The 22,329-nt window shown below is 36.6% G+C and overlaps 1 protein-coding gene across 2 annotated transcripts in view; it reads right to left on the reverse strand.

Annotated features, from left to right (window-relative positions):
• LOC125232397 (ETS-like protein pointed) overlaps positions 1-21,515 on the reverse strand; it is a 198,546-nt gene extending 177,031 nt beyond the window's left edge. Inside the window, exon 1 of one of the 2 annotated variants that reach the window (XM_048138042.1) lies at positions 21,322-21,515. The gene's annotated coding sequence lies outside the window, so the exon portion shown is untranslated. The remainder of the gene's footprint in view (positions 1-21,321) is intronic. The other variant, XM_048138041.1, reaches the window with a different exon arrangement.
• Between the last annotated feature and the right edge of the window lie 814 nt (positions 21,516-22,329).

Genomic DNA, 22,329 nt, shown 5'->3' on the forward strand with positions numbered 1-22,329 from the left:
CACCCGCGCTTTAAACTTAGCATTTCAACAGCTTCACACATTAGTCACCGAGTTATGTTTATGAATGGCCGAGGGTGGAGGGGAGGGCTAAATATAGCCAGGCAACAGGTGGCCCCTCACCCTACCAGTACCAACGCCTACCAAAGAGAATTGAGTAGAATTACTGTCAAAGTAAAATGTATAGTCTTAGTGCATTGACTGCTTTCTCTCACAGCATTGAAACATTTGAACTTCAGTTTTGACAGTTTGACCCTTTACTTGATGCAATCTAACCGAGAATCAACCAAAGGTGGCGTTGGCTGCGCGAGAATTAATGTTTCTTTATGGCTCCGAGATAGGTAGGTAAGTATTTTTCTTAGACATTGTCTTTCTTTATGGAGTTACTTTGCGCCTACGCACTTCTACATGTGCACCATGTGTCAACAAAACGCGATAGGAAAAGTGAAAACGCTCTCGCCGGCCGGGGATTTAAATACATTTGCATAGTCATTTGGTTAAAAGTATTGGCTTGTTGGTAAACAAATCAAGCTTACATGGTAATTGTAGTTGTACTTATCACGTATCGAATACTAACAGAGTGAATTCCATTGAGAGTTGAGGCTGATTGGGACAATGATTTAGATAAAGCTACAGTACTGTGAACGTGTTAAGTCTCCTTACAGAAGCTTCCTATTTTTGATAACCAGCACCGATAGCATGGTCGCGCGATAAATAATATAACATCAGGCCGTCCCTTTCGCACTATTTTTTAGTGATTGCCTGCCAGGCACAGACCAAGGTTCTCTGTGCTTCCAAGTCACCAAAACTTACATACATACAAACATACAATCACGCCTGCATCCCATGAAGGGGTAGGCAGAGCACATGAAACCACTCAAGTTTCAGTGCCACTCTTGGCAAATAAGGGGTTGACAGAAAACGAAATTGTGACATTGCAGTGACAGGTTACACCAAAACTTAATGACAAAAAACATTTTTTTTTTTACTATTTTAGCGACCTTGGGATCAACCCCTTTTATTACGTTTTCGCCAAAATAGTCCACTTCGTCTATGAGAATAAATTGCTTATGAACTTATAAAATCTTGACAATACTACTATTTCCATTGTTAAGTACCTTTAATTCAATATCATTGTTACCTTGCGCTGTATACTTTAGATTTAAGTTAAATCTAGTAATCGGTGGACAATGTTGTTGGTCTCACACCTTACTATTGTTAACACTGTAATTCTCTATTAGAGCCTTGTGTGTTACTGTTTGTTGTCCCCAATAAATTGAAAAAAAAAAAAAAAAACTTTGTAACGCGGCATATTCCTAGACTTGGGCCCTAATCACTTCCGGTCGTCGGATATCCGCGCGCTGCCGACGGACCTGAACCGGGACGGTTCGGAAACGGATGAGATATTTTTAAAAATATCCGTGAACCGGATGGGAAATTACTTACAGATGAAAACTCGTAGGAAAAAATATCTTTGTCTTTCCTGCAATATTTGGTTTCTAAATCTGTACAGGTGCCGTAGCCGAATGGCATTTCTCCGACGCGAAATGAAAAAGAAACGCCGTGAAAGGTAGTCTGTCGCGCCAATACGCAAGAGCGATAGAGATAGATATCTACGAGCGTTTCGTTTCGTGAGCGTTTCGTGAGCCACAAACGCTCGGCTACCCTGGGATATTGTGTAAATTGTAACTGATTAAGTTAAGAGTCCCTTGAAGCTTGAAATTAGCTGCCTGTTTATTTTGGGTTGTCTTTTATTTCAAGAAGGTCCTACTTAGAAATTGCTAACAAGATCTTGTCTGTTGTGTAATCTACTAATCTTACGTTGTAATTTATATACTTACTTACATACAATTCAACATCCACCCCATTCATTAGGAAATCTAAATGTGTTCCATATGATTGGCATTTATTTTCTATCCCTGACTGTAGTTAAACTTAGAAAATGCACATTATCTGCAACGTTTTACGAGGGAATGCAACTAGATAGTTTATTATCTGCACGCGAACTTTCTTATGGTAAATATTTACTGTGAACTTAACTGAGGCTTTCAAAGTAAACTTTTACTAACCTACACCTTTACCTTGTAAATGAAAAAAATGAAAATGAAATATTTATTTTTCAAGTAGGCATATTACAATGCGCATATGAACGTCAAATAAAGCTACTATTTTTATTTATGCTGTATTTTTTCATTGGCATTTGAAACTTTTTTGAATATTTTTTTAACCGCCGACGCAAAAACGACGGGGTGTTATAAGTTTGACGTGTCTGTCTGTGTGTGTCTGTCTGTGGCATCGTAGCTCCCGAACGGATGAACCGATTTAGATTTAGTTTTTTTTTGTCTGAAAGCTGAGTTAGTCAGGAGTGTTCTTAGCCATGTTTCATGAAAATCGGTCTACTATGTCGCGAAGTCGCGATCGGGGTTTTTTTCAAAATTTTAATTTTGTGATTAGGTTATTAGATGTTCAATTTCGTTCGAAGCTGGTGCAAGGTTGGCCAACGCTATTCAACGTGGTATGGGCGCCTTTGAATCCGGTAAAGCTTGTGAAAGTCTTTTTGAGTAAAATATTTTAGTTAGTACATAAATATACCTAGTGTTTTCTTATGATTTTAGAAACATAGCATACAAGACATATTTGTTATATTTTATTTTATATATATCTGATTTATTCATAGGAATACCAGAGTACCTAATAAAACCTTCGGGGGACAAAACGTTTAAATAGATAACTCTTATACCTACCTAATTAAAAATCTATGGATAAACGTCTTCGTGTTTGACAGTCGCGGTCCGCACCCATTACCTTGGCCTAAACCATGATACTACACTCGAAAGCAGAACCAAATAGTCATATTTTTATACTAGTTTCATAGCGACATACGACGTTATGGTATTTTGAATTTGATGACAGTGCGACACCCACTAACTAAGCATTAATATACGCCACACGACCCAAGGCGTTGGGTATCTGATATTATTCTAATATAGCCGTTTGTTAACCTCACACACATAAGTATTATTAATTTATGCTATCGTTTTCATTCAAATAAGGTAGGTATTGCTTAAACAGATATTGCCTTATTTGACCAAATTAAACGTAAGTATATGAATTAGTTTTAATTAGTGTAAATGTTAGAAAATTACAATAGCTAATAACTAAACACTAATAACAAAAAAAAAAACCGGCCAAGTGCGAGTCGGACTCGCGCACCGAGGGTTCCGTACAAACCTGCAAGGTTTACAAAGTTCGTTCATTACGACAATCGAGTCATTTAGATCTAAGTATTTGATATGAATTTCAACTTGATAGCTCTACGCGTTCATGAGGAAAAAAGTAATAAGTTTATATTTATTAAAAAATATATATTTTGTAATGTAACTAAAAATTTAAGGTTTTCGGAATTTTTCCTTTATGTGTGCTATAAAACGTTGCTTCATGCCAAATTTCAAGATTCTAGGTCGACTGGAAGTACCCTTTAGGTTTTGATTCCCTTGCGAGTACTTGCGAGTTTCAAAATATGCAGCTTAAATTGCTGTTTCTTTTGATTGCGTTGACATAGAAGTTTGATTTTGTTACAGCTTAAAGGTATTATAGACCTGAGTATTTGGTATGAATTTCAATTTAATACCTCTACGCGTTTATGAGGAAATGGGTAGTAAGGTTAAAATTATTAAAAAAAAATATATTATGTGATGTAACTAAAAATTTATGGTTTTCGTAATTTTTCCTTTATCTATGCTATAAGACGTTGCTTCGTACCAAATTTCAAGATTCTGAGTTCACGGGAAGCACCCTGTAGGTTTTGATTCCCTTGCAAGTGTCGAAAATTTGCGGCATAAACGGCTGTATCTTTTGATTGCGTTGGCTTAGAAGTTTGATTTTTTCACAGCTTCAAGGGACAGTAGACCTGAGTAATTGATATAAATTTCAGCTTCATACCTCCACGCGTTCCTGAGAAAAAGGGTCTTGACAGACGGACGGACGGACAGACGGACAACAAAGTGATCCTATAAGGGTTCCGTTTTTTCCTTTTGAGGTACGGAACCCTAAAAACTATCCAAATAAACTATTCCCTAATAACTAAACACTTAATAACAAAAAAAACTATCCAAATAAACTATTCCGACAGGGAATTCCCGGTGCAAAAGTGCCCATGACGCTCGCAGCATTTCCGCGTGATTATATTTTCTTTGTCAACATACAGATTTGTTGCTAGTTATCTTTTTTTTTTTCAATTGTGTGATTTTTTATATTTTTCCTACTTAGAAACCAGCTGAGAAAATATTTATAAAAATTACAAAATATTAAAAAAGTGAAGTCGACAAGAATATAAGAACTGGGGGCCGATTTTTGAATGTCGACTATTCGATTTCGTGAATTTCGTTCAATAATATCTCCACTACTAGCGATTTTAATTCTACTAAGGGCCACTTGCACCAACGAAAATGGAGGGTTAACCCACCATTTTATATGGAATTTGACAGTTGTCAGCCCACTAACCCTGAGTTAAGTGCTTGGTGCAAGTGGGCCTAATAGGATCAAAAACGAGTGGTCTTTACCATTACTAGCCGTCGTTTTTCAATAATAGCATTACGTCGTTTTCCACAGACTTTCGAACGGCGAATTCGCGCATTCGAGATTCAAAAATCGGTCCCCAGTCCACCAAATTTTATTAGTAAAGAAAAAGTTGCACCAACCGAGATAGATGAGATTAATTTATAAAACGTAATATAATAAATATTTGCAGTAGGTAAAGTAAGTTCTGTTATTTGTGAATTAAATGTAAGCCTTGACAGCTCATAGTGTTATATAAGTTGTAGACTAGTTATATAGCATAGATATGAGTTGGATTCAGTGATATATTAATATTTATCAGAGTCAACGACCCCGCGCTGGGGTCGACCGATGCATATGTTTAGGTGTGTGATATTCGATAATTAACTTAAAAAGTAGCTTCATTTTAGTATTTTTAGTAGATCTGTTTTTTTTATGTGGCTAACACAAATCGTTGTAGGTTATGAAGGTATTCCTAGGCTAGGTAGCTTGAAAACCGGGATTATTTAATGCTTGTTTATTTTTCTAAGTATGTGAAATTGTCAATGACTAAAATGGAGCCTATGTGAGAAAGAAGTGATGATTTCTGTACCTTGTCGCTTTTAATCGTTTGACAATTTCAAACATGACGTTAATATGACAAGGTACAGAAATCAAATCATCACATATTTATGCCGGTGACTCTACAGTCGCCATCGGATATATCGCAACGATCAAAGTGCTCAGAAATATCTGAACACGCCTCTATTGTCAAGGCGATATGACGTGTTCAGATATTTTAGCGCGCCCGACATACCTGGGTACCTATGAAACGCTCACGAAACGAAACGCTCGTAGATATATATCTCTATCGCTCTTGCATATGCGCGACAGAGACAGACTACCTTTCGCGGCGTTTCGTTTTCGTTTCGCGTCGCAGAAATGCCATTCGGCTACGGCACCTCCACAGTCTCGTTCTGTATTATCAGAAGAAGGAATGTGTTGAACATTAATCGATTCTTTAAAAATCGATTTTTAAAATTGTCGCATGTTTTCATACAGCACGGGCGGGTCTATATTAATTCGCATAACTGAATACTCCTAATATGAATTGGCATACCGTTTATTACGCATAACGTTTAATACGCATATCATTATTTCGCATAACAGATTTCGTATAATGCTAATGCGCATAATGTAAATTGTTATAACGATGAATTGGTATAAGTATAATAAGCATAACTTTGTTTCGTAGAATGTTTAAATGGCATACAAGAAAATTATATCCAATTATACCACACTAACGGGTAACGGCTTACTTTTCTGTTCGAAAACAGATAGCAAAATTGCATTTTATCCACAAGAGTGCAAAGTAATTTCATACAAATTTTAACTTGATGTCTTAAGCTAGCTGATAGAATTTTACGTATAAATGATGATTTTGAGTCATAAATATTGAAGATATCGATGGATTTGATTTAGTTTGATGTTTTATATAGTCATAGGGCTTACGGAAAAAAACTGCATTTTATGCAGAAAGCAAGCCACTTTGCACAGTGATACTAGGGACCAATATAAATGATTTCATCCGAGGAAACACGATTTTCATCCACTAGAATTCAAGATGGCGGACATTTTCCAAAATGGCGGCCGCATATTTTTAAAAATTTATAGAATCGTAACGGCTGCACCGATTTTGATGGTTGAGGTGTCTATCGCATCGTATTGAAGCGTTAATTAATATAAAAAATTAAAGTCATAAAAAATTAAGATGGCGGCCGAATAATAAGAAAAATATGAAAATTTCAAACTATTTTTTTTCATTCTCGTGCAATTTACCAATAAATTTTCTAGGATATGGTCACATTTTTATGTATTTAAATTAAACCTGATAATATTATCTACATAATAAAATAAAAATCATGAAAATCCGTTGAGTAGTTTTTGAACTATACTCATTTGAAATGGAGCGCGCGGATTTGAAAGACGTTTTCGCACGTGATGTAAACAATTTTGGAATCATAACGGCTGCACCGATTTTAATGGTTGGGGTAGCTATCAGTTTGTATTAAAACATTTATTTATATAAAAATTAAAATCATTTAAAAAATAAAGATGGCGGCCGAATAATAAAAAAAATATGAAATTTTCATTTTTTTTTTATTCTCACGAAATTTACAAACAGTTTTTCTACCATATACGGTCACATTTTTATTTTTTTAAATAAAATCTAATATTAACATCTGCAAAATAAAACAAAAAACATTAAAATCCGTTCAGTAGTTTTTGAACTATACGCATTGAAAATGAAGCGCGCGGGTTTGAAAGACGTCTTTGCACTTGATATGTGATGCATCGTATCGTTTGGTACCGCTACACACCCAAGACTGATTATTTATTTTGGTCACAACTTACTATATTACTATTCAGAATCAATGTTTTTAGTATTTATATACGTTATTAGTTTTTTATTCCGAGTTTAGGTATATTTAGATAACCCCCGTAAACTTGACCATCACATAATTTGTATTTTAATACGTAAAAGAACTTAAATGCACATAACATAACATTTGTATTAATAGCAATTGTCCTTTCCGAGGACTCCAGAGATAATTTTCGACAACTTAGGGGGCTTCAGAAATATCTATGTATAAAATAACTTGTTTTCTGCGACAAGGAGCGTATGTTTTTGTAGTGCTGGCGATGTTGGTGGGATGCTGGTTATTAATTTTGGTTGGAAAAAGTTCCAAACGCACCAAGTTAACCGATAAATGTTGAGTCTGCGGATCAAGTTTTCAAGCATGGCCATTATTCCTCCAGGAATACACTGTTCAGCATGACAACCAACAATACTTTTTCCAGAAACTATAGCCTGTTGATGTTATAAGTGTGGTGATTTTTTTTTCTAAACAATTTACTTCCTCAGAGAACATTTGCTCTGCTATTTCAGGGTAAACCATAGGAACGTAACCGGAAGAAGCTGATAGCCTCATTGTACCTCGCCCAAAAGATATGGCGGAACAGGGACTCACGCGTATCATCACATCTTCCGATACAGATGTCTTGATATTTAAATAAAAATCACTGGAGTCTTCGGGTGAAGGATAGACGTAAAGTCAGTGGCCAGATTCGGGTTTGGACCTAGCTTAGAGCCTCGCAAGGCCTCATGTGAGACCTCGAGTGAGTTCAGGGTGGTAACGGATGCTAGAGTGTCCCATGCCCTTCGTTGAGTTTATCTCGCAGTTTGTAGCCGTGGAGGCTTTCAAGGCGTTACGTGCGAGATCGGACGTGATGTAAATGGAGGCAGGAATGACGGCAAAACGACACTTTACGAGTGCCTCAGCCGCCAAACCATACCGGTAAACAGGCCTGAGTCCATGCTTGCTCACTAAAATATGTGTTAAGAACGGTCCCAATTTGGCATTTAAGCATGTGATCTATGGAGCTAATTATATTGGGAAATTTCCAATTCTTATCTATTATATTTTCTTAAGACTTCAAATGAGAATAACCTACCGGAGTATAAGCCTAAGGTACTACTGCTATTCGTGGTTTTTACGCTTTTACGTCTGATACGTTAAGTTAAGTTATACCAGCTTTGATAGAAACATCGCAGTAACTACAAAGTCTTCCTGGAGGAATAATCGCTATGCTTGAAAAGTTCACTCCAGTTCAACTTGGTGAGCAAGAAACTGTTTACTACCGAAAATAAATTAGTACCTAACCAACATCGGCAGCACTCCGTGTCGTATAATAACGCCCCATATTCTGGATATTACTTCTGTGCCTATGCCATCATCCTGGGGTTGGAAGACGTACAATGATAGTTGGGTACTGCAGTGGTCTGAAAACAGGGAGATATGGTATGAATATGTATACTTGGACAATTGCGGTTGTGAAAAAGGCTGCGAAACAATACGCTGTACGTGTTGTGGGTCTACCCTGCGCGGCGCAATGCAAATAATGCAATGTATTAATAATGTTATCATTATTTCCTTGTTTGATATTATTTTGTATCTCTTTTATCTTTCAGTATAACCTAGACGAGAAGCAAAAAATATGTTTTGTATTAATATATGTTTCCGTAGCCCCTACAGGAGTTGTCGAAAATTATCTCTGGAGTCATCGGAAAGGACAATTGCTATTAATACAAATGTTATGTTATGTGCATTTAAGTTCTTTTACGTATTAAAATAAAAATTATGTGATGGTCAAGTTTACGGGGGTTGTCTAAATATACCTAAACTCGGAATAAAAAACTAATAATGTATATAAATACTAAAAACATTGATTCTGAATAGTAATATAGTAAGTTGTGACCAAAATAAATAATCATTCTTGCGTGTATAGCGGTACCAAACGATACGATGCATCACATATCAAGTGCAAAGACGTCTTTCAAACCCGCGCGCTTCATTTTCAATGCGTATAGTTCAAAAACTACTGAACGGATTTTAATGTTTTTTTGTTTTATTTTGTAGACGTTAATATCAGATTTTATTTAAATAAATAAAAATGTGACCATATGGTAGAAAAACTATTTGTAAATTTCGTGAGAATAAAAAAAATTGAAAATTTCATATTTTTTTATATTCGGCCGCCATCTTTATTTTTTAAATGATTTTAATTTTTATATAAATTAATGTTTTAACACAAACTGATAGCTACCCCAACCATTAAAATCGGTGCAGCCGTTATGATTCCAAAATTGTTTACATCACGTGCAAAAACGTCTTTCAAATCCGCGCGCTCCATTTCAAATGAGTATAGTTCAAAAACTACTCAACGGATTTTCATGATTTTTATTTTATTATGTAGATAATATTATCAGGTTCAATTTAAATACATAAAAATGTGACCATATCATAGAAAATTTATTGGTAAATTGCACGAGAATGAAAAAAAAAGTTTGAAATTTTCATATTTTTCTTATTATTCGGCCGCCATCTTAATTTTTTTATAACTTTATTTTTTATATTAATGAACACTTCAATACAATGCGATAGACACCCCAACCATCAAAATCGGTGCAGCCGTTACGATTCTATAAATTTTTAAAAATATGCGGCCGCCATTTTGGAAAATGTCCGCCATCTTGAATTCTAGTGGATGAAAATCGTGTTTCCTCGGATGAAAACGTTTATATTGGTCCCTAGTATCACTGTGCAAAGTGGCTTGCTTTCTGCATAAAGTGCAGCTTTTGACCAGAATTTCGCCGTAAGCCCTATGACTAATAGTCAGTATTTTGTTTGTGTGTTGGGGTGGTAAAAAATTTTGTGTTTCAAACTCGGTGGCAATGTTTAACTTGCCGTACGAAGGTTAATGTGCCTTGAAACCCTCGCAACGCTCAAGATTACACTTTTTAAACCACTCACTACGCTCGCGGTTCAATATTGGAATCTTCCGCTTGCTCGGGTATCAGTATTGGGACGTGCAATCTGCGAAAATCTCTATCCATTTTCAATTTCTTTAGTAAGGTACAGCGGGGCAAATCTAGACTAAAAGGCAATTGTAACTAATCCATTTTTTCCATTATTACATGTTTCCACTGAACACGCCTACTACATAACTGGTAGACACTCTATTTTCTGAAAAACACTTATGAAAAACGAAAAAACTCAATATGTAATGTATAAATAAAATAAAGACTCCTTAACTCAAATAATCTTTTTAGTTTAAGATTAGCAGTTAAGTTCATAAATGCATGTATGTTTCTTAAAAATAAACAGTTTTTTTTTAATAATGCAAACATTGTAAAATATGGAAGAAATTGACCAGTTACATTTGCCCCCCACTCGAGATTTGCCCCGCTGTATCTTACTTACCCCAATTTTTTTCATGCTTAATAAGTGAGACAGTATAAAATTAAACACTCAAAATCAAGAGCTCGAAATTGGAAAATCAGCCCCTGATTGATCCAATCGCTTCCTCCATACAGTTAGTAAGTATGGCAATTCATTTTAGGATAATTAAAGTTATACGAAATAATAGTATGCAAATTTCAATTATGCAGATTCATTGTTATGCGAAACAAGAATTATGCATTTTAAATATTATGCTTATTCAATGTTATGAACAATTATGTTATGCCAAATCTGTTATGCTAATTCAAATTATGCGAATTAATTATAGGCGAAATAGAGGGCACCCAGCACGGGCACTTAGCACAATTACCTTGTGTGAACAGCTAACAATGAGTAACAGGGATTAGGCAAGTTCGGTGTTGATCGCCACTAATTAATTCATAATTAAAAATTCTGGTGCGCCCGCGCATATGACGGGTCTACCAATTACCCTACCCACGCGCATCAAACAAAATACAACTCTATTTTTACTTGCATTGAAACAAAAGTGTATTATTCATGTTGAGAATGAAGGGCAAGCGACAGTTGTTTTATTTTGTACTATATTTAGTACTTGGACTGAATTGTTACTGTGCCAGCTTGGTCGCGACGTTTCGATTGGCGCTGCGAGCGATGCGACTTTCTTTTGTTATTCTGTTCTAAACAATAACAAAAGACAATAATATTCGAACTTTGAAGTATTTCGGAATTAACATCAGACAAAATCTTCATAGGATGTGTACTTGTGTAGATTCGTAAACGGGAAAAGTTATTGAGCATCAAGAATTGTTACAGAAAGAGTGACTGTTTGATAATAAAGAGTGACGAGATAAGAATACATGCCCCTCTCGGATTCTTTACTATAATACATAAATAATGCAGTTCCCTATATCGCTAGATATTGACTGCTAGTGCTAATTGAGATACCTAATTTGTTCTAAATTAAAAACATAACATGGCTTTACTTAAGCTACTTCAGTATAGGACTAATGAAGTCCTACATCAGTTAATTTAGGTATAGATATTATCGGTATTTACCTACTACTTTAATACAGGCAGAACAGGACATAATTATTCTGTAAATTTTGTTAAGTGCTCGCCCTTTAAGCAGATATTAAACGATCGGATGCTTGTAATTGGATAAAAGGTCAAAGAAAATTATATTTTAATAAACATCATTATATGGGTACTATGTTGCCCTTAGACTTATTGAGAAAATTATCTTACCAGAGTGGTTATCATCGTATTCTTTTATAAGATTTTACTAAAGTATGACCTAATTACTTTCTCAAACTTTTAAAAAATGTTAATTTATTTACATATTTAAACTTATAAAACTCACGCAAAAGTAAAATAATTCATTGTCGCGGGACTTCAAAGTTCAACCCACGACCACTGGATCGATCGCTAGCCCAGTGCTCTGCAATTCCCGTTGTTTTAACTTTTAATAAGTTTAATAGCAGTTTCTGCTTCATACAAATTAGCTCGCGAAGTATTTATTGTTTTCGTTTTATGCATTTTGTAACAGGTAAAAGAAATCCTAAAGAATTCTTCCTTACACACTAGAACATCCTTATTTTCTATTCTGCATGTATACCGTATCGCATTAAATGTGATCCGATTCGGATATCATTGTTGAATAGCGAACCCTCCCACTCGCATTTCATACACATTTGTTTCCAAAAATGTGATATTCGCACCGAGAAAGTGTGTTCCTCGGGAAGCGACTACCTGCTAGGGATCCGTCCCTGTCCCGTTGCGTGCAAGGTGTACATCAACACCGAGTGGAATACACCCTTTTCACTCCCTATCCCTTTTAAATAAGGTTTCTTTTATCTAGAATGAGCTGCAAATTTCGTGTTCCACCGATAAGCACCGGCTGTAAGGTTGCCACGCGTTTTGCGCGTTTATGGTGAGCCATAAATCTTGTATGGTTGCTTTGGTAATGTTAAGAGGTGCTGTAAATTAAATCGAGACAATTGAAATGAGATTATATGGCGTTGTTTTGCTTCAACAATAATTGTGGAGTGTGCAAGAGCCACTTGAGATTAATGTTTGATGCAATATTCAGTATTTTTTCGTCAAAACTGCTGTAAAGTCTTGACGTGAGATGTCTCACAGATACTGTATCATAATTATACCTAAATGCACATATCGAATTCGTGTGAATAAGTGTACAGTTGGAATCAAAAGTAGAGGGGTGCGCTTTATAAAATGGAAGTTGGAACCATTCTGTAATCGATAAATAAAAACTATACAGAATTATCTTCATTAAGTAAAGTTATTCAGGATGTCAGATATTTTTGGTGCCATGTTAATTTCATCCACTACTATTGATGCTGACTGCACGAGAAATAGGGTTTCAAGATGGTTGTGACTTAAATCAAGACATGTAACACTAATTATGAATTGGAAAACATATACATATGTAAATCGACCGGTCCGGACGACCGGTCTGGCGCAGTCGGTAGTGACCCTGCCTGCTACGCCGCGGTCCTGGGTTCGAATCCCGGTAAGGGCATTTATTTGTGTGATGAGCACAGATATTTGTTCCTGAGTCATGGATGTTTTCTACGTATATAAGTAATTATATATATCGTTGTCTGAGTACCCACAACACAAGCCTTCTTGAGCTTACCGTGGGCCTCAGTCAATCTGTGTAAGAATGTCCTATAAAAAAAAAAATATCTATACTATGCGGTTTACTAAAAACTCCTGGTCAAAGCGAACATCAGGTGGCAGCCCTACAGAGCACAAAGACGATCAAATGTCTAACTCACACAGCGCAACAGATGCCACCCCCCACCCCACTCCGTCGCATCCATAGTGCACGAACCTCTAGCTTGACTTGAAACTTCGTCAGATGTTGATCGACAGTTTTTTTTCGATTCATGTTATAAAATGAGGACGCCTTGGGCCTAATGTGGCGTATAAATTAACTCGATGTCTACAGCGGTTTATCCGAAAACTGGATGTTTTGAGGGCTCTCTTTATGTATATAATTTGATAATGATATGGACCAGCCATATGTGCCCAAATGATAGATTTTACCTGCTTTGATGATGTTCGATGATTGATGTTCTACTAAAAATAGTTGGTAAAAAAGAATCAAAACCTATTAGGTGCAATGTCAGTTCTTAAACATTACAGCAATGTTAATTGACGACCGGTCTGGCCTAGCGTGTAGTGACCCTGCCTGCTAAGCTGCGGGGCAGGTTCGAATCCCGGTAAGGGCATTTATTTGTGTGATGAGCACAGATATTTGTTCCTGAGTCATGGATGTTTTCTATGTATATAATATTTGTATATTATTATATATATCGTTGTCTAAGTACCCACAAGCCTTCTTGAGCTTACTGTGGGACTCGGTCAATCTGTGTAAGAACGTCCTATAATATTTATTCATATTATGTTGGGGTAGTAAACACCCAATTACGAGAGAGTACGAGTTTAAGACCGAAGCTTAAGGCGACACGAATCTGAATTCAGTGCTTGCAGAGCGCATCGGGTATTAGGCACCTACTTGTTAATACCACCTTTTACGGTTGTGATTGAAAAGTTTCATAACATAAAAACTTATTATTCTATCTATTGAACATGCCCCGCCCGCAGCCGGTAACCTTGAGTGATAACGCCAGATAGGTGTGTGATAAACGTTTAGGGCATTCATACCTACCTACTAATATAAACACTGATATCACATTCAGTGTCGTCTTTAGCGATTTGAATTTTTGTGTGTAACATTTGAGGAAAATGGTAAGAGTAAAGAGTGTGGAAGTATGAAAGTAATATTAAAATTTATAGGTATTAGGCTTGTATTAAGTAACTGCCATATTTTTCTCATCTCAACTCGCTTTTGAATACCGAAGCTGGAAAATTGCGGACTAGAGAGTTAGAGATTTATGTAGGTATGTGAACTCTCGCGGTGAAACCTAATATTTTTTGCACTTTTGCGATCGCTAAAAGTTTCGTATTTTATTGGAAAACAATCGGTAAACATTGCATAAGGGTAGAAATGTAGCAAGACTACAGAAATCCTATATTACCTTTAAAGAATTTGAAGGCCTTGTGGAACTGGTGCGGCTTGGGAAATTTTGAAATGGGTGTTTTATTATGGATTAGGTAGTTCATATCACAAAAGGAATAGAACCTGAAGACCGACACATTTGGTGACCAACTGGCTACGATTAATATGATTCAGAGATAATGACGTTAATTTACAGATAGTGAGCAATTGTTGTAGTAGGATTCTAAGAAAGTAGTTTTAAGGTTATATTTAGTATTTTTTGTCATCAAGCCAACTTATAGTTTTCTTTGATTTTTTTTGAAATAGCTTTAAGGCGCCAACCGGGCTAGATATTAGATAAGGTACAGTCGTTATCAGGCACATCAAAGTTTCTTTATTAGGTAGGTACCAATGTGCTAGAGTGGTTGTCCAGATATTTGGACCTTGGCCGATCTGATGTTATATGATTAGATACCTACCTATTCTACCTGACTTGTAGATGTTTGTGAAAGTTTATCAATATGGGTTGTTTTATTGAAAATAATCCAATTGGAAAATTCAGCCACCGTTAGATTTCAACAGTACTGCTCACGTTTCTAAGCTTCACGTGTTACGCAGACTGTTTTAGGTCTGAAAGTTGGAACGAAAAACGCAGTATAATTCCTGCAAATCCTGCAGTACAGTTACGGCGTTTTTCACCTCAACCGCAATACAATGGTATTATGGAAACTGCTTATCGCGCACCGACCTATTCCAAACGCATCTCTATAAATTCTGCTTCACGTGCCAAAATGTGTATTATCTATTGTTTAAGTCGATGTAATCGTGGCCAATATTGTTATTCCCAATGTGAAGATAGTCTTCTCAAATTATCTGATATATCTGTATTTTCTAAATCGTGCATAACAGATACGAATTCAGAGGTCAGAGAATACTGGTGGGTTGATGCGAAGTTCTTTATAGTGTTGTGAATGACAGTACAGATTTATAGTTTCGAATTGCATGAGTTTCGTAATACCAAAGTATAGGTGCTATTCGTTGCTGTGGGTTTTGTTCTCGTGATCTGTCAGGTTATTTTATATTGTAAACATCGATTGCTACTTGAGTTCGATGACAATATTAAATTTATTCGCCTAAATTAGTGTGCGTCAGACTAAAGATAGAGGTTTGGTTAAAAAATACTCTTCATTTTGTCCTAGCATCCTTGTAAGCTTAAATAGCAAAAAATACTTTGTTAGTAAATTATTCTCAGTATTTATTTTCTTTCTTAGGCTAGGTATTTTTATAATATGATTATAAAAGTAAAATACAAAACCACATACAAAACAATACATTATAAAAACCTAACCTAGGGTGCCGCCAGCAGCGGGGCAGGGCCCAAGCTGCCGGTGGTTAGGGCTGCAGAGAGAGGAACCGTCGGACTATCCGCGCTGTATCCAAGATCACCGCCTTCTGCATCTGGCCCTTGATCCAGCCACCTAGCGAGAGTCTCTTAAGATGTTGGTCGAGACTCTTCGCTATGAGACCGTTCGCTGAAACGACTATCGGAACAATGATCGTTGATTCAACATCCCACATGGCGGTTATCTCGTGAGCCAAGTCTAGGTACTTACTGGACTTGTCCTTCTCGGATTTCACGAGATTCTCATCATGGGGGATGGTGATGTCAACGAGCACTGCCCGGCGTTGCAGTCGATCTATTATCACAATTATTATTATTTAGTGTCTACCTACATATGTTCCAACTTCTAATTTAAGCGTGTCTCTTGTCTATTCGCTGCTTTAAAATGTATACTTTATAAGTAGGTACTTAACTAGCTTTTAGTCCTCTCGCGTTAAATTTGAAAATAAAATTGCAGAATGTTCCGTACAAATTTCCACTTCCCATTCTAGGGAATTTCCAAACCACCATAGATACTCTTCGCTGGGCTCAGGTGTTGCAGAGGTGTTAAATGATAAGCGGACTGTAGTTTAAAGCTGGTTTACTCCGAAATGTGAGAGAATACAAAGAAAGTAGCACAGTGTCGTTGGAGAGCGGAATAACGAACAGTAACCGGGGGGGTTAGAAAGAGACAAAAATAGCCTATGTCACTTGCCATCCCTTCAACTATCTCCACTTTAAAAATCACCTCAATTCGTCGCTCCGTTTTGTATATTTCTCGATTCTTTTGAAATTATAAAGTGTGATCATTAGTGTCAATTTGTGGGTAAAATCCTACCACACGATATAAACCTTTCTATCTCTTATAAAATAATTATCAATTAAGTAATAGCGTTGAAAGTAAAGTTACAATCAAAAGAAAAGAGAAAATGTTAAGTAGTTCTTATCAGATATCACGCGATAAGAGATAAGGTGCACGGTTCACCCACCGACATCAAAATGGCTGGAGCCATTAGAAATCTATTCTCAATCCTAAAGATAGATGTCCTTATAATCAAATCGATAGAATAAATAGAATAGAAAGCCCAGTTTTCTTGGTAGTGGAGGTGACCATCTAAAAATTGTCATGACATATATGGCCTTAAACCGGATTAAACCCTAAAGCCCACTAGCATTCAGGTTGTCTTAGTCCACTTTTCTAGAAACAATTATTCATCATTTTCAATCGCTCCAGTACCATCTTTTAATCTTCATATCAGCCCTTTATCGCTCACTGCTGTGCATATTAGGCATCTCTTCTAGTACGCCACTTCTCTTCACATCTTTTAATAGGTAAGTACAACATGCGTATACTTTTCTGTTCTTACATTCCTAAACAAAAGACCACTCTGAACATAATTTCATTCTCTCGACCAAAAGAAGACCACGTTTCTTCTAAATATGGCATTAATTCAAAACTACGACGCAACGGCAACGCACTTGAGTTTTCACCAACGATGTAAAGATGTCGGCAGGTGCATATTTTTTTACATTTGCTCCCATTTTCCGTTGACATGCATAAGGAGGCGAGGCGACAGGGTTTTTTTTGCATGTTTTAGTACAACATTTGGTTCTGTTTGGACATCTTTGGCGCATTTTACGAATGTTTAAAGTAGCATAGGATAGGAGTTTGTAGCATGCAAATTTGATAAACAGTGATACGACTCCGCTTGTAAGCTACGCATTCCTATCTATATATCTACTCTTAGAAGATTTTACGACAGGTTTCTAGAACATATAGTAGATAGATAAATAAGTTACAGGAAAATTATACCTATTTTATTTTATCACTCTTCATGGGAGCCGTTTTTAACCTCCGACGCAAAAACGACGGGGTGTTTTAAGTTTGACGTGTCTGTCTGTGTGTGTGTGTGTGTGTCTGTCTGTCTATGTGTGTGTGTGTGTCTGTCTGTCTGTGTGTGTGTGTGTGTGTGTCTGTCTGTGGCATCGTAGCTCCCGAACGTATGAACTGATTTGGATTTAGTTTTTTTTTGTCTGAAAGCTGAGTTAGTCGGGAGTGTTCTTAGCCATGTTTCATGAAAATCGGTCTATGTCGCGGTCGGGGGTTTTTTCAAAATTTTAATTTTGTGGTTAGGTTATTAAAGGTGATATCAAATATAGTAAATTTAATTACTCAGCACTTATGGCAAACGCGTATCTACACGTGTAAGTGTTACTTGGTATTACGTGTTATGATTTTTGGAGCTATCTTTTTTATCTTTGTATTTAAATAACAGTGGTAGTTTCCACAACAATAGTAAAGCATGTGATAGATAAAAGTCTACGGTATTTCTGATTACGTATTTATCAATCATTTTAGATTTTAAGAAGTTATTAGTCACTGTACATATGTAAAAAATACATATAATATCATTAGATATATAATAATCACACAATTTAAATTTTGAAAAAAAAAAACCCCTGACATTGTGGACCGATTTCCATCACACATGGCTAAGAACACTCCCGACTAATTCAGCTTTCAAACAAAAAAAAAACTAAATCGGTACTATGCTACAGACAGACACACACACACAAACAGACGGACAGACAAACAGACACACACGTCAAACTTATAACACTCCGTCGTTTTGGCGTCGGGGGTTCTTAGGAGAGTGGGCCCTCCTGTGTAAAATTATCATAGGAAAGGAACCCACCGACATAGTTATAGGCAGTATGGGGGAGATCCTAAAATCACTTCCATCTTCAATTAGGTATACTAACATCATCATAAGCAGTTCCTGCATAAGCTATGGGCGCCTGCTGCTCCATATACCAAATACCAGGGGCCCATTTCTCGAAGTTACAAGTTACAATTTACAAGTGGTTGTATACAATTTACAAATGTCTAATATGGCAAGTTCGCAAGATCCCGCTTGTAATTTTCAATTTTGAGAAATGGGCCCCAGACCTAAATATCTATGCCGTGCAGCCGCGTGACGAGTGACGAGTCTAATGCGTATGCTTAATTTAGTTGTTTGTTACAATTATTTTATCAGGTATCTACACTGAGATAACTGATAAGTCCATCTACTTAGTCAGAGATATCAAATTATAACATTACGTCATTTTGCCTTTGAATGTTTGTATAGGGTTAACTAGATTATACCTGGGGGCCGATTTTTGAGTCGCACTGTCACTAAAATACCGGTTGAAAACGGTGACTTGCCTATTATTTTCAGTGACAATTTTCTGAATTCGAACGCGTGAAACTCAAAAATCGGCCCGCTGCAATGGAACCACATGTTCTTTACAAAATCTTAACATACCTATACTTAATATCGCTAAAGAACAATCGGTATAAGTGCGTTTTTAATCACACTATCCGATCCGGATGTAGGACTAGGACCGATATCCGATACATTACAGGCGCCATCTTGGATTGTTCCATCGAAATCCTTCCAGCATCCGATATCGGATCGGATAATGTGAAAACGGACTAAGTATAGATATCACATCTGGTATTGTGATCAGAGTTCGAATTATGGTGGATGTGTTCAGAGAAGAGATCAAAACGTTTAGTGAATACTGAATAGGTATTGCGCTATTTTGAACATTTCAGTGCTGACTGACGCTGTAGATCCGACTTGTAGATCCAGTTTAACTATGAGCCTTCATTGTGTCAATAATCAGGGTAAAGTTCGATTTCAGGGTCTGTTAAGACGCTGCAGGAGCGAAAATGCTAAAATGGAACCCCTTTCAATTCGGCAATTTTAGTTAAATATACTAGTGTTATGAACTAGATTTATCGAAAAAAAATTGTCCATTCAGAACAACTCAGTTAAAAGATATTGCGAAAAAATCTTTAAAATCGAGGTTTCGCTCTCGACTGTTTCCTCCTTCAAAACTTAATCAATCGTAACGAAATTTGAGAATCTGAATAACAATGAAATTGTCTACGTCGGACCGTTTAGTTTTTGTTTTTGGCTAATTGTCACCAATTTTTAATACCACACCTTTTTTTGCGCCATAATCGATAAGGCCGTTTTTGAAAAATTTGATGGGCTCTAGCGTCTTTAAAAATAAGAATATCAAAAAAAATCAAAAGGGTCCGACACAGATAAAAAATAATAATAATCTGTGTTGAAAAAATCAGTGCTCTATCTTCAAAAACCAGAGAGGAAATAGTCGAGAGCGTTTGTATGGAGAATTGACCCCTCCTGTATCGTCTTAATATTTTTAGGTATATTAATTAGAAGCTGTGCACTATCTACTTGCCCTCTTACCTTAAATAGGTAAATTATTCTCTTTGTCCTCTCAAGTTGAGGTAATTTCATTTACGTGAGATGTTTTATTGCATATACTAGTTAATAGATTTATAACAAGTAGGTATGTGTAATATGCGGCATCGTTAACTTTTTGATTTATTGTCTGAACGTATCTTATCGTAACCGTGCCATTAATGATTCTAGTGAAATTTACCGACATGACGAACTAGCCCTTCTACTCCTTTGAGAACTGAATGTCATTTTATACGTAAGTAGTTCAAGATTTAAGTACTAAACGTTTTTTATACCTATTTAGTTGGTAGGCAAGGCACCTATCAGGATTCGAACCTGTGTCATTATAAGCATATATTGTGTAATTAAATATACCTACGAGTATCTTAAATATATCTTATTTATCTTACAGATAAATCCACAATTAGGGACATTAGGGTGCATTGGGGTAAATTCGAAAGTCGTCTAATTTCGAAAGTCACATAAAAATCACCATTATTTATATCATTATCAAGATTCCCCTTTCGAAATTACCCGAGCATTTCTGTGATTCGTAGTTACCCCAATGCACCTTATTAAGTTCTCGAGGGATTTGCTTGAAAGACAAACCCTTTCTTCAGTATGAGGGCTTCTAAGTTGTCCATCTCTAATCCCTCTCCGTTTAGGTAAAATGGCATAATGTCGTCCAATAAGTACAAAGAAAATATAGATTTCGAGTAAATAAGGAATTTACCTATCAAGATAAGTTGAGAGGCCTATTCGTAGATATCAGGTGACGTAGCCACGTATTGGCGTAGTCTAGCTCCTAGCTGGTTTATTTTCTTCATCAAGAATGTATACTGGTTATCGACTGCCATTAGTGGGATCAGCTTGCGCTCGTACTCAGGTAGCGGGATATAAAAACACCACTCGAAATGGAGCGGACGCGGGCCGGCCTCGCCTAGATACTCATAAATGCGATCGACACAGAATCACAAGTCAACACAACAAGCTTGTGATAGGTTGCGATTTACAAGTATTTTAAAAAGCTACAAAACTTCTACAAGTGTCCGGACAAGCTTTTCGACGGCGTAGACTTGAAAGTAAACGGCTTCGTTGTCTCGTCCTTATCAATGATGAATCAAGCGCTGTTCCAAGTGTTTGAACGGCAATAACCCATTCACATCACACGTACGTTAATATAAATAAGCTAACGCAATGAATGAACTTATAATATGTAAATTCGTCGCTCAAATCGCGACAGCAGCGCGTAGGCGGCGGGCCTGAATGAAAATAAACATTTTCGGCAACGCAACTTACCTCTCAATTTTAATATCCAGATTAGCGTTTACACGTCACTGTTAACTGAAATGGTGTTGTTTACACTTTAAGTTGTTAGCATAGCACTATTTTGGGTAGTTGAACGCGAAGGCCTGGCGCGGACGACGGTTATCCAGCCGGCCTGTAGACGAGCACTGAAGAACAGAACACAAGCGTGCGGTGCGCGCGCGGCGGTACGCACACATGCGCATTCATTCAAATAACGTCTGCCCGTGTGGTGGGGAGAATTTATGAATGGACGTAGTGCTATGCCGTATGGATACGCTGATAACGCGCTATCCGCGCCCCAAACCTCGGCCATTTGATATTCGCAATTTCTAAGTACTTCATAAACAAGGCCGCATGATGAGAGCAGGTTGCGAAAGTAGAATAGTAATTCGATCGCTTTATGTGAGACGTTACATCACTTTGTTTACGTATGAGTTTTCTGCTCCATGAAAACTAGGTACTTATTCCATAAATAATTTGAGAGTGAATTTTCAAACTGTATGATTAAGTAGTACATATAATTAAGTACTTTCCATTTTAAACACAAAAATCTGGCGACGCATTAAAACCTTACGTGTATTCTTGTAAATTGTACCACATTGTCGCTCAGGACGAGCATTTACTCATATCTTTCTGCTGTTGTCTGCCTCTATATAGAATCATTTGTTTTGTCTCCACTGTATCTTTTGCTGAGGTGTGCCAAATTGCCAATAAAGAGTATTCTATCTATCTATCTATCTGTCTTTTATACGCATTATCTTTTCTTTTAGATAGCGTAGGTACTTATGCCTAAGCGACAATACAACCTATGGTACTTTTGCTTCATGACAACGGAACATTAAATGTTCTAGCAAATTTTGTCCATAAGGCGAAAAAAATGTTCAGAAAAATAAGCAAGAAATAGGTGTGTGTATTTATATTATGTATTATAGGTAGGTTCATTATTTCATATTTACTTGAAGCGGATAAGTAATCAATAGGTATTATAAGTAAGTTTAA

This window comes from Leguminivora glycinivorella, chromosome 13 (genome assembly GCF_023078275.1).
Source record: "Leguminivora glycinivorella isolate SPB_JAAS2020 chromosome 13, LegGlyc_1.1, whole genome shotgun sequence".
Classification (NCBI taxonomy): domain Eukaryota; kingdom Metazoa; phylum Arthropoda; class Insecta; order Lepidoptera; family Tortricidae; genus Leguminivora; species Leguminivora glycinivorella.